We start from the raw sequence: 11,137 nt of genomic DNA on the forward strand, positions 1-11,137 counted from the left end.
GCCGGGCGTGGTAGCGCGCGCCTGTAATTGCGGCTACTTGGAAGGCTGAGGCGGAAGGATCCCCGGAGCCCAGCAGGTCGAGGTTGCGGTGGCCGGGAGCGGCCACTGCACTCTAGTCTGGGCGACAGAGTGAGACTCCAACTCAAAAAAAAAAAAAAAAAGAAAGAAATGCTGTACTGCCCGAATTTGAGGTGCACCGTGAGAGTCTCAAACCACACCCATGAAGTTACTCATGATCCTCATGAGTGCAATGAGGCATGAGGACAATGAGGCCTAAAGAAGTCCCCTCTGTGGAGGGACGGGAGCAGCTGGCGCAATACAGGTGACGTCCCTTCCTTCGACTCCTCACCCCATTTCGTCCCAGCAACACCTGTCCCAGAGAGGCAGAGATGTTGTGTGAAATCTCTGCTGAAGACACCACGACCTCAAGTTTCCTGCATCATCTCATGCAGCTTCTGAAGAGAGGGAAAAGACTACTACTGGAGATGAGGGAATACAGAAAGTTCACTGGCCAGAGCTTTTACGTGGAAGGTGCTGTCCCTCGGCGTACCATTTCCCTACTGAGGTGGTTCATCTCATGCATCTACTTGGTTAGGCTTGGTGCCTGGCCATTTGGTCAGACACTACTCTACGTGTTGCTGGGAAGGTATCTGTGGATGTGATTAACCGTTTCAATCGGTAGACTTTCAGTAGAGCACATTACTCTCCACAACGGAGGCAAGCTTCATCCAATCAGTTGAAGGCCTTAAGAGCAAACACTGAGGCATCCCAAGGAAGAAGCAACCGGGTCTCGAGACTGCAACACAGAAATGGTGCAGGCCTGCTTGCAGATTTCAGACCCAAGACCGCAACATCAAATTTCCAAGCATGCAACCTGCTCTTTGGAGTTTGGACTTCCAGTACCTATGATCCCATGAGCCAACTCTTAAAAAAAAAATCCATCTCCCAATAGAGACAGATAGGAGACAGAGACAGAGACAGACAAGAGAGACAGAAGAAAAGAGAGAGAAGAAGAGAAAGAAGAGAGAGAGAGAAGAGAGAGAATATGCATTCTATTGGATCCTTTTCTCCGGAGGACCCTGACTGATATACCCCCAATGTACCACATCTTCCTGCAGTCCAATCCAAAAACACTTACTGAGTTACCATATGACCACGTGCCAGGTGATTGGATTAAAAGTATCATGACAGAAAATGGCTTCCGTTTATTTAGTGACTTCCTCGGGCCAAGTAATGTGAGCTGGGTGTTTCACCTGCCTTATCTCATTTAGGTCTCCCCAAAAACCTAAAGTAGGTAGAGTTAGTGTCATTTTACAAATGAGGAATTTAAGGCTTAATAAGGAGAGACTTTGGTGGCAGGGCCCCCACCGGAAGCCAGTGTGAGTGAAAGCTGTGGATCCGGAGCAGAAGGAGATAACTTTGGACAGAGCTTCCAATGCCATGCAAAAGCAACAGTCCACACGCTCTGTGACCTGTGCCGAGGCACCCCTCAACCTAGAAGCATCCCCGGTCTACATGAGGAGAGAACTGGAGCTGAAGTGAATGGACCCACGTCCTGTAAGAGGATGTGTACTTTGCTCCCACTTGGGGATACCCACAGGGGAACAGCCAGCATTCTGGGGAGGGGTCTTTGATGCATAAGGGAAAACCTGAGGAGAGTGTGGCAGAGAACGAAAGCGGCTCCAGGGTTGCCCAGAGAAGTCTAATGTGATGTGTATGATTTTTGTTGTAGGGTATGCGGTGCAAAGCCCTCCCCCTAAAAGACGCCATAGCTTCATCCACAGTCTAATGAGAGAGGTAACATGTCAGTCTCATTTCCACAAGCTTTGCTCACATTGCCTCCTTACATACTTCCAGACATGGCCCTCTTAGTTTGGTCTTGTTAGTATTAACAAGAAAAAAACTCCTAGAATGAAAGAGCTTATTAAGAAAAGAAGAAAAAAGAAAAAAACCCATTTCACAGGTGAGGACGTTAATGTTCTCAAGACAATATGATTGCAAGTTGCAGAACTGGGCTGAAAGGAAGCATGTCCAGGATCACAGCTAGTGTCCTTGACCATGCACGACACTCTATTGCTCCCTCCAAAAATACTTTCCACAATGTTCACCGTATCAGGAAGTCTACTTCTAGCTGTGAGCAAAGAGAAAACCCCTCCTTAATCAGGTCCCATCAGAAAGGCAATTCACCATCTCACAAAAGCAAGTCAGGAGGAGGGCTGGGTCCAGGAAGCAGATAACCTAAGAACCGGTTGGTGTTGCCACCAAAAAACGTCTCTCAGATCTGTTCTTTCCTGCTACACTTGTTCCAGGACTGCCACCCTGATATGGCAACATCCGAGTGAAGAAAGGCACTTTTTCTCTACTCCTGAATCTTTCCTGGGGGCAAGGAAGCATCCCAGAAGTCGCACCTGCAGACATCGTCTTCATTTCCCATGGGCCAGCACGGGGTCACATGCCTACTCTTCAATGACTCAGGAGCAAGTGAAATGGGATGTGACCGTGTCAGTCTTAGGGGAAAAGCTGGGGACCGGAATGGCTCCTTGCGAGATTTTCACCTCTTATTCACCCCTCAGGACTCAGCTGGCACGGCACTTCCCCCAGGAAGCCTTCTCTGCTGTCTTCCCCAAGCTCCGGACGGGGAACCTTCCTCTGACCTTCCCCAACACCCTGTATTTCCCCTGTGGACCCCAGCCCACTGAGCTGTCCACAGGCGGTTATCTGTCTGTCCCACCCACTAGCCTGACAAGGTCCAGGGACGTTATCTTGTTCATCCATCACAGAGCCTTGGTCCCAGTGGACATTCACAAATATCAATCGAATCAAATAAGGAGAATCTCACTTAGCATGCCAACCGTGCGGAATCCCTATTTTCCAGTGTTGCAGAAGTGGGAATGCCTGAATTGAGAAGTTAAGTAATGTCCCTCAGGTCACACAACTGGCAAGGGACGGGATTTCAACCCAGGCCCGCCTGACTCCAGATGCACGTAAACTTGGCGGCACGTTCTCCCTGGTTCTCAGACCCCCCCAGAAGCTGAAGCTCGAAAGTCAGCCTGAGGGAGAGTTCAGACAGGAAAGTCCTGGGCTGGCCCGTGTGTCCACAGCTGTCCAAGGACCAGGCCAGTGATGCTGCAAGTATTTACTGTCCCTCTCAGGTGTCAGGCGGTGTTCCCAGCACCGAGAGAGCTGCACAGAACGAACCTCACAAACTCACTGCTCCCATGAGCTTGAATTATCCTGAGGGGAAGGAGAAAGAAAACAGCCAAGCAAGCAAATACATACCTGGGCCGGGTGATGAGTGCTCTGTGTTTATTTTGACAAATAAGCCAGTGACATGCGATGCTCTTTTCAATGTTCTGTAATGATATGAAATGCCCTAATAACATGACCTGATTTCGGTTCCAAGACCCAGAGTTCATTTGCAATGTCAAATACATAGTAGTTGGACTCCTCCAGAAGTGGCAAAATCCTACAGCTAAACGACTAAGCTCCGTACAAGGTCGCTGGGTGCTGAAAACTGCACTCCCGGCCTTGTACAGTGTCAGGGAAAAAGGACTCTGATTCCTAGCCACGCACGCCACACAGATGAAAGAAAGGAGCATGCAGGCGTCCTATGTTTGTGAGTGCTATGCAGATAACCAGATAACCCTCGAGTGGAGAGGGAGGTGGGGCCAAGGAGACAGGTGACTTCTGAGCCTGTTGGACACTGATTCGAGCCCAATTATATCCCAGGTGTTACCTACAGAAAGTCTCCGCTACCGGGTCTAGGATGCAGGGTATACTCTTCTTAGCAGCGTCACTACAGAAGGACAGTTATGTCGCTGAACAGCCAGCAATGCCCACTTGTGAGTGTGAAAGAAAATGAAGGGAATGGATGAAACACGGTCCTTGCATGAAGAGGCTCGGTGCGGGTGGGGCAGAGAGGCATCTCCAGTCCCGGGAAAGCAGCAGGAGTACAAGGGAGGGACGCAGGGAAAGGGCCAAGAGGAGGAGTGGCCAAAGCAGCAAGAGGAATGATAAGCAGCAAGTCTCCTCTGGACTCACCCAAAGTCACTGGTCCCTGGGTTCACATCGTCGACTCTGCTGATGTAGGCCAGAGCGACTGCTGCGCCTCTCACCTGCAAAGCAAAAGAGCCTGACTGGCCGGGGTGCGTTCCTCCAAGCATTTGCCGAGGGCCCCCTCTATTCGGCAGTCCCTTCGGCGAAGAATCCAGTGCCGCCCCAACCCGAGGACAGAGCTCAGTCTTAAGAAGTAAACTACCGTCCGGGATGTGGCGCAAAGGTGCAAAATTTGGACACAGGACACCTGTGGACAGAGTGGGGACAGAAGACACAATGCTCCTCATGCCCCCGAATGAACAGAAATTTGAGCAGAGGATCTGCCGTGTTCGCTCATTCGCAACATAGCGTGTCCAGTTGACAAACAGCTGGGAGAACACTATGCTGGGAAGGGAACCATATGGGTATTGCACTGATACCACTCGGCTCTGGGCAGTGGGGGGTGGGGGGTGGGGGAGGAGGGAAGAGGCAAACGCCCTCGGGATTAAGAGAAAATTACGCGGAGATATACGCTGTATCCACTCACAATTGTCTCGGTATCAGCAGGGGAGTGGTTCCAGGACCCCTGCGTCTAGAGACTACAATTCTGGGATGCTCAAATCCCTGATATCAGATGGTGTAGTACTTGCATACAACCTACGCACATCCTCCCAGATACATTAAGTCATCTCGATTACTTAACGAGACCTAGACCATGTCAATGCTATGCAAACAGTTGTTACACTTATGGCTATCTGTAACTTGTATCATTTTTCTCCCCCTGATATTTTCGTTCCAAGGTTGGTTGACTCCTGCCATGCAGGACCAGCCGCAAGTACAGAGGGCTAAGTGTGTATTGTTCCTAAGAAACGACAGATAGCGACACTGCACTGAGTGGGTGGCACGGGTCATCGTCACTCATAGATAAACATGTCGGAGCACCCGCTGAGCGCCAGGCTCCAGGATCTGTGCTTTGGTAGACTTTGCGTGCATGCCAATGTGTCCTGCAGGATAACAGACCTCAAAGAGCTCACCGTCTGGGGGGTGGGAGCCGTAGTGAAGACCGACAAAAGGAGAGATGAGAGCCATGGCAGGTGTAAGACAGGGGAGTCTGGGAACACAGAGGAGGGCCCCTCAGCCCAGTCAGGAACGGCTTCTCCCAGGGCTTGACGAGATATATAACATGAGTATCCCCACTTGCAGATGACGCAACTGAGGATCAGAGAGGTTCAGCAACTCACTCAAGATCGCACAGCCAGGTAGCGGTGGTGACCATCTCTCACTTAGGTCTGCGCACACAAAGGTTCTGCACTATTACACCAACCCCTCCCTCTTGATATTGTCACCTGTTTAAGTTCCCATTCGCCGCCTTCTACTTACCCGTGTCTTGCCTTACCTTCAAGTTCTCACAATCTGCCAGATACAGTACAGATTTTGTTTTAGCATGACGGGCCTTTTACTTAGAGGACCCCGTACATTTCCCTTGCCCTGCACCACTGCCCAGCCCAGAACCAAACATTTCTCTTCGGTATCCATTCCAGCCCATGCCGGGGAACGGAAACGCATTACTGCAACTTAAGAGTTTGAACTGAGCTATTTCAGACAGTCTGGAGTACGGTTTTAAATGTGACCAATTTCCAGCTAGAAACCGTAAAAGCAGCGCTTCCCTGTGAAAATTATTCACGACACATTTTATTAAAGGCCAAGACGTTCCAGGCCTTGGCAGTGTCCAGGGAGACACCGGGAGCTGTTGAAATCCCTTCCTTTTGTCCCATCTCTCCTTCGCTGGTAGCTTGAGAGGCCCAGAGAAGCAAGGCCACTCACTTTTCCTTCGTGGACAAAACAAGCACCCGAAACACCCGCCCGCTCCACACACACAGGCTCGCCCAAATCCCAGACACCCGGTGGGGTATATGAAAAGAGGGAAACGGCACTGGAAATGCAAATGGGAATCCGTGGCTGATCCCAACACCACATTTCTCACCGCAGAGAGGCCTACTGCCCAGGATCGGCTGCACTCCAGCGACCCGGACGAGCAAAGATGCCTCCCTTCTCTGAACTGTGTGCTATTTGCTACAAGTGGTCTGAACAATCGCCACACGAACGCGGGAATCACAGAGCCCCTTCAAAGCACGCCTGTCCCTATGCCACACCATGACCCATCTCCTCTCACACGTCCTAAGGAGAGTGTCTCCAATGGTCTCAATCAGTGAGGGAAATGTCGTGGGTCACTTTGCCTCGTGCCGTGGGGTGGGAGAGGAGGTGGGGAGGGAGGCGGTGTCAAGGAGACAGGTGAGTTCTGAACCTGTTGAACGCTGATTCGAGCCCAATTGTCTCCCAGGTGTTGCCCACAGACAGTCTCCGCATCCTGTCTCTCCGCTTAAAAATGGCCATCCCCAACTGGAGGAAGAGAAGTGCGCCACACGCAGATGGTACCTCCGCCATCCCCACACGGAGGAGATACGGGCGTCCGAGAAGACCCACGGTCCTCTCAAGAGACCCCTCTCCCGGGCGGCCAAACAGAGGATCCTAGTCCCGAGACACGAACGCACCCCTGGCCTGCGCTGGGGGAGAGCCCCTGTCTCTGTCTCTGTCTCTCTCCCACCCCCTCCTGCGCCTCTCTCGCTCGCGCTCTCGCCCTCTCTCCCGGCTCATTCTCTCTCCGTCTCTCTCACGCGCGTTCTTTCTCCGGAGCCGGTTCCCGCCGTCCGGACGCCAGCAGGCTGCCTCCTTTCCGCTGAGACCCTGGAGGCGCAGCGCGGCCGCTCGGAATAGAAGGGTTAAGGCCACCGAGAGGACCCGCCCTCCGGAGGGCTAGAGAGGCCGCGCCGGGCCATCAGGCGTCCGCGGGGCTGTGCCGACGTCACAGGGACGCGCCGCTCAGGGACACGGGGCCTTCGATTGGCTGGCTGTCCCGGGCTGCCGCGTGAGCCCGGGAGGGAGCGCCGGGTGGGTTATCGCGACCCCTGCCGCCCAACCTGGCTGGGCAGAGGGGCCGCCCCTCCCCGCAGCGCTACGCGGCTGTCTCGATGCGCCCTCCCTCCGGGAGCGTGGTCCGTACATGCGACGAATGCTCCCTGAGGCCGTGGAAAGAGGTTCAGGGCAGCGGGGGTGACTAAACGGGCGTGGGACCGGGGGCCCGGGCTGGAGGGATTGGAGGAGGCCGGCTTCCCCCGCGACTGGCTGAGGGCTCTGATGTAGAGTGCACACGTAAGAATCCATCCACACCCGCTTTTTGAGTTTCTGTACCGACCGTCTGTGCACGGGCGACGACTGCACACTCGTAAAGAGCGACACCAGACAAGCCGAGAACATTAACGTATCCGGGCTCCTGCAATCGGGAGGGCGCCCGAGATCTGGCGATCAGAATGTCTGAGCGGGATGGTTCTGTATTTTCACTTCCCTAGAGAGCAGTAGAAGAGTTTTAGAGAGGAGGTTTACGGGGGCTGGGGGTTGTTTTTGTAATCAAGCGAGGTCTCAGTCAGCTGAACTGAGATGTTACTGTGGCGAGCTGCTTTCCCATCTCACCCAGTTGCTCAAGAGACAAAGGACAGTGGCAGGGCCCGTCATCAGCGAGTCTTCTGGGAGTCATGGCATAGAGTGGACAGATAGCAACCCTCGCCTAAGTCCCGTGGGGGAAGAGTGGTCCGTCGTGGGACCATTTCCCAGAACAGGAAAGCGTGCAGCGATTTCTTGACCGTGGCTTGTTTCGGGAGTCCGGTGAAGCTCAGCATCGTCAGCAAGGTAAAAAATAAGCAAGGCACCTTTCATGTCTGTCCAAGCAGATACATGGATAGTAGAGAGATGATTCTCTTTTTTGCCCTGTGACAGCACTCTATGGTTTTCAAAAAGCAACATTCTTGTGGTCTAAATGAAGGAAGCAAAGATGACTGCTATCCCAGAATATCGTCATCATTCTCAGCTTACAAATCAGGAACCTGGGCCACAGAGAGGTTAAGTTCCCTGTCCAAAGTCACACAAGGAATAAGTTGGTGGCGGAGCCTTGATTCAAATCCAGGTGTCTGGCTTCCTCACTTCCCTGCTTTGCAACCATACGCTGCTCGTTTCCCCCATCCGCATATCCGGCTCAGTCCTCTCTCCAAAACTACAGACTTCCCGAGCCGACTGTCAACCCCACCGGCAGATTGCACTTAACGGTTCTGAGACAACTTCCCAAGCAGTGAAGGCGACTTCATAGACAAGAGAGAGTTAGGGAACCTGGTCTCAAAGGCCCTACCCCACCCACGGGAGGGAGAGATGGGCTATCAGAGGAAGATTGGAGGGCTGGGGGCGGGAAGGGGTGTTTCTCTGAGAAAAAGGCTTATTATGTCTTTGGCATTGGCAGTACATACCAAATGGCTAAGGTACCCATGGCAGATATGTAAAATCGAGTCAACAATACAGATTAGAGAGATTTCCGTCTTACCAGGGAAGGCCTGACAAGAAAAGGCCACTGTGGTGTATCAGAAGAGAAGTCTCCTAGAGTAAACACATGAAACACATTTTGCCTAATTACTATAATGCTCCTATTACATACGAGGCTTAAGCACAGAGAGGTTGTGACTGGAGAGTCACTCAAGGCATAACTGGTTGAGTCCCACTGCAGCTAACCCTCAACGTGTCCCAAGGGAAACCCATTCACCCCACTCTCTGTGCATCTGCTCCCCTGTGCATCTGCTCCTCCTCCACTGTCTGTCGCCTCACGCAGTGAAAGGCACCACCTTCTACCCAGCAGCTTAGGCCAGAGGTCCTGCTGCCTGTCTCCCACCATCACCAAGCCCAGCCAGTTCGAACTCCCGAGTCTTTCTCAGTAAGATCTTTATGCTTCTCTCCATCACCACAGGACATTCCCTAATCCAGTCACCTCACCTCTCCTTGACCACCACCAGTGCGTAGCTAGTCCTGCTGCTGCCCGTCTTGACCCCTTCCCACGCATGCACTTCTCAGTACCTGAAGGAACTTCCTTAGCTCCTGATCGGGTCACGCCACCTTTGCTCAGACTCTGTGGGGGCTGTCTGCTGCTCTTAGGATAACATCCAGCCTCCTGAACTAGGCATATCTGGCTCCGCTGACCCCCAAACCGCTTCCTCTGTAGCAGATGCCTCCTGCTGCTGCACTCCACACTCAATATTCCACACATTCTAACCTCTTTCTGTTCATTAGTTGGCCCAGCCTTGCGCGCTCACGTGTTCTCTCTTTATCCCTCCTTCCCCCCCACCCCCTCCCCCCAACAGCACACCTTCTGTTCCCTCTGGCTTGTACTTCCTCCTTCCTCCTTCCTCCTCTGCCTGATTCCTATTTACCTTCAGCTCTCAGGTTAAGGAGAGCCGTTTCCATATCACCCAGGGACCATCTGGATGACAAGGCGCATTTAACAGGCTTGATACTTTTACTGAAGAGCACGAGATGGCAGCTCATTAAAATTCCCCAAATGAGCGGGGCATGGTGGCTCATGCCTGTAATCCCAGCACCTTGGGAGGCGGAGGCGAGAGGATTGCCTGGGCCCAGGGGTTTGAGACCAGGCTGGGCAACTTGACTAGACCTCCCCTCTATAATAAATCTAGCCGAGTGTGGTGGCATGTACCTGTGGTTCCTGCTACTTGGAAGGCTGAGGCAGAAGGATCGCCTGAGCCCAGCAGGGTGGGGCTGCAGCGGCCTTGGCCATGAGCGTGCCACTGCACTCCAGCCTGGGCGACAGAGTGAGACTCCCACTCACACACACACACAAAAACTCCTCAAATGGACCCACCTGTTGGAAATGTCATCTGACAGCAGGGCTTTCTAGGAAAGGATTGCTTGCAAAGAAACGGTAACCAGGGAAGGTGACAGGCTCATTTCCTTGACTGTAGTCATCATTCACTGTGTACCTGTATAAAACAAAGCATCATGTTGTATGCCTTAAATATATACGACAAAAAATAAATTTAAAGAATAAGGGCACACACACAGCACGCCCCTTCACTGACACGGACCCATTGTGTTTCATTGGGGAGTTTGGAATCGTGGCCGTGACTTTAGTTCCATGAAGGGATGCAGGCTGAGGACCCGAAGGAGAAGCAGAAACATGGAAAGAATCTGTCACTTTATGGCGTCTATGAGCCAGTAAATTAAACAGGTCTTGGACTCCCCTCCTGCAGATTTTGTACACTGTACATTCAGTGTAGGTTACAGTCCGAGTTTCCTCTCAGGATGGAAGAAAGTATACTGACAGGGAGGCAAGGATCAGCTGCCTCCACCCCAAAGGGACCCTCCCAGGGGGTCTGCAAGGCCTTCATGCAACTCCTAGGTGTCCTCAATGGGCCTGATAATGCCCTGGAGGAAACTGCTCATGTCCAGTGGAGAGTTTGACCCCCCAGCTGGTTCTGCCTGGGACAGAGTGAACTGTGAGGATCAGTTCCACTCAGCACACCTATGCTAGTAAACTCCTCCTAGCATGGCACACCTAAGTATGAAGTGAAGTGTGTGCTTGGGACGTGTGGACAGTACAAGAGAAAAGATGGAAATGGCCCCAGTCCCACCACCGCCACCCAACCCCCCACCCTGGTTGGAGGCTACACGAGGCTCTCAGGGGCCCTGGCATGCTTGCCTCCACACTGATGTGTCCCTAACAATGGACACAGTGTGAATAGCTCTTCCTTGAGCCTGGCTATTGAGGACCTACTGAGTGCCGCACACGTGCAGTGTGTGTTTCCCAAGGACCCAGAGACATAAGCATCAAATCCCCCATCTATGGACAAGGAACCAGACTGAACGGGGTTAGGTCACTGCTGCGGAAAAGGCTGGATCTAGGGATCACACCCAGCTTCCCCCTGACTCCCGAGCCAGGCCTCCTCCCACTCACTGTGGCGTACTTTGCTCCTGTTCCCCTTGCTGAGATGCAGATGTGATTCCATGATGGGACAGCCAGCAACATTCCAACACCATGCCCACCTGTGGAACACTGGCCCTGGCAGAGCAGAGCCACCCTGAGAGGGTCTAAGACCTCTGGGTCTGCCCCAAGGGAAGCTGCCCTGAAGACACCAGGCCTGGAGTCCCTCGGTGAGACGGGCTTTCCTCAGAGCTGAAGCCCAGCAGGGCTCTCACTTCTAGGGTTCCCCCAGGG

The 11,137-nt window shown here is 52.8% G+C and overlaps 1 long non-coding RNA gene across 1 annotated transcript; it reads right to left on the minus strand.

Moving 5' to 3' along the window:
• Nucleotides 1-3,284: 3,284 nt before the first annotated feature.
• LOC103256407 lies at nt 3,285-9,889 on the minus strand. Its single transcript, XR_504072.1, has 4 exons — nt 9,785-9,889; nt 8,462-8,514; nt 4,042-4,303; nt 3,285-3,353 (listed from the first exon to the last, which is right to left on the minus strand). It is a non-coding gene; the product is annotated as an uncharacterized LOC103256407 (long non-coding RNA).
• Between the last annotated feature and the right edge of the window lie 1,248 nt (nt 9,890-11,137).

This window comes from Carlito syrichta, unplaced genomic scaffold (assembly GCF_000164805.1).
Source record: "Carlito syrichta isolate Samal-C Ts95f unplaced genomic scaffold, Tarsius_syrichta-2.0.1 Scaffold289391, whole genome shotgun sequence".
In the NCBI taxonomy this organism is placed as follows: domain Eukaryota; kingdom Metazoa; phylum Chordata; class Mammalia; order Primates; family Tarsiidae; genus Carlito; species Carlito syrichta.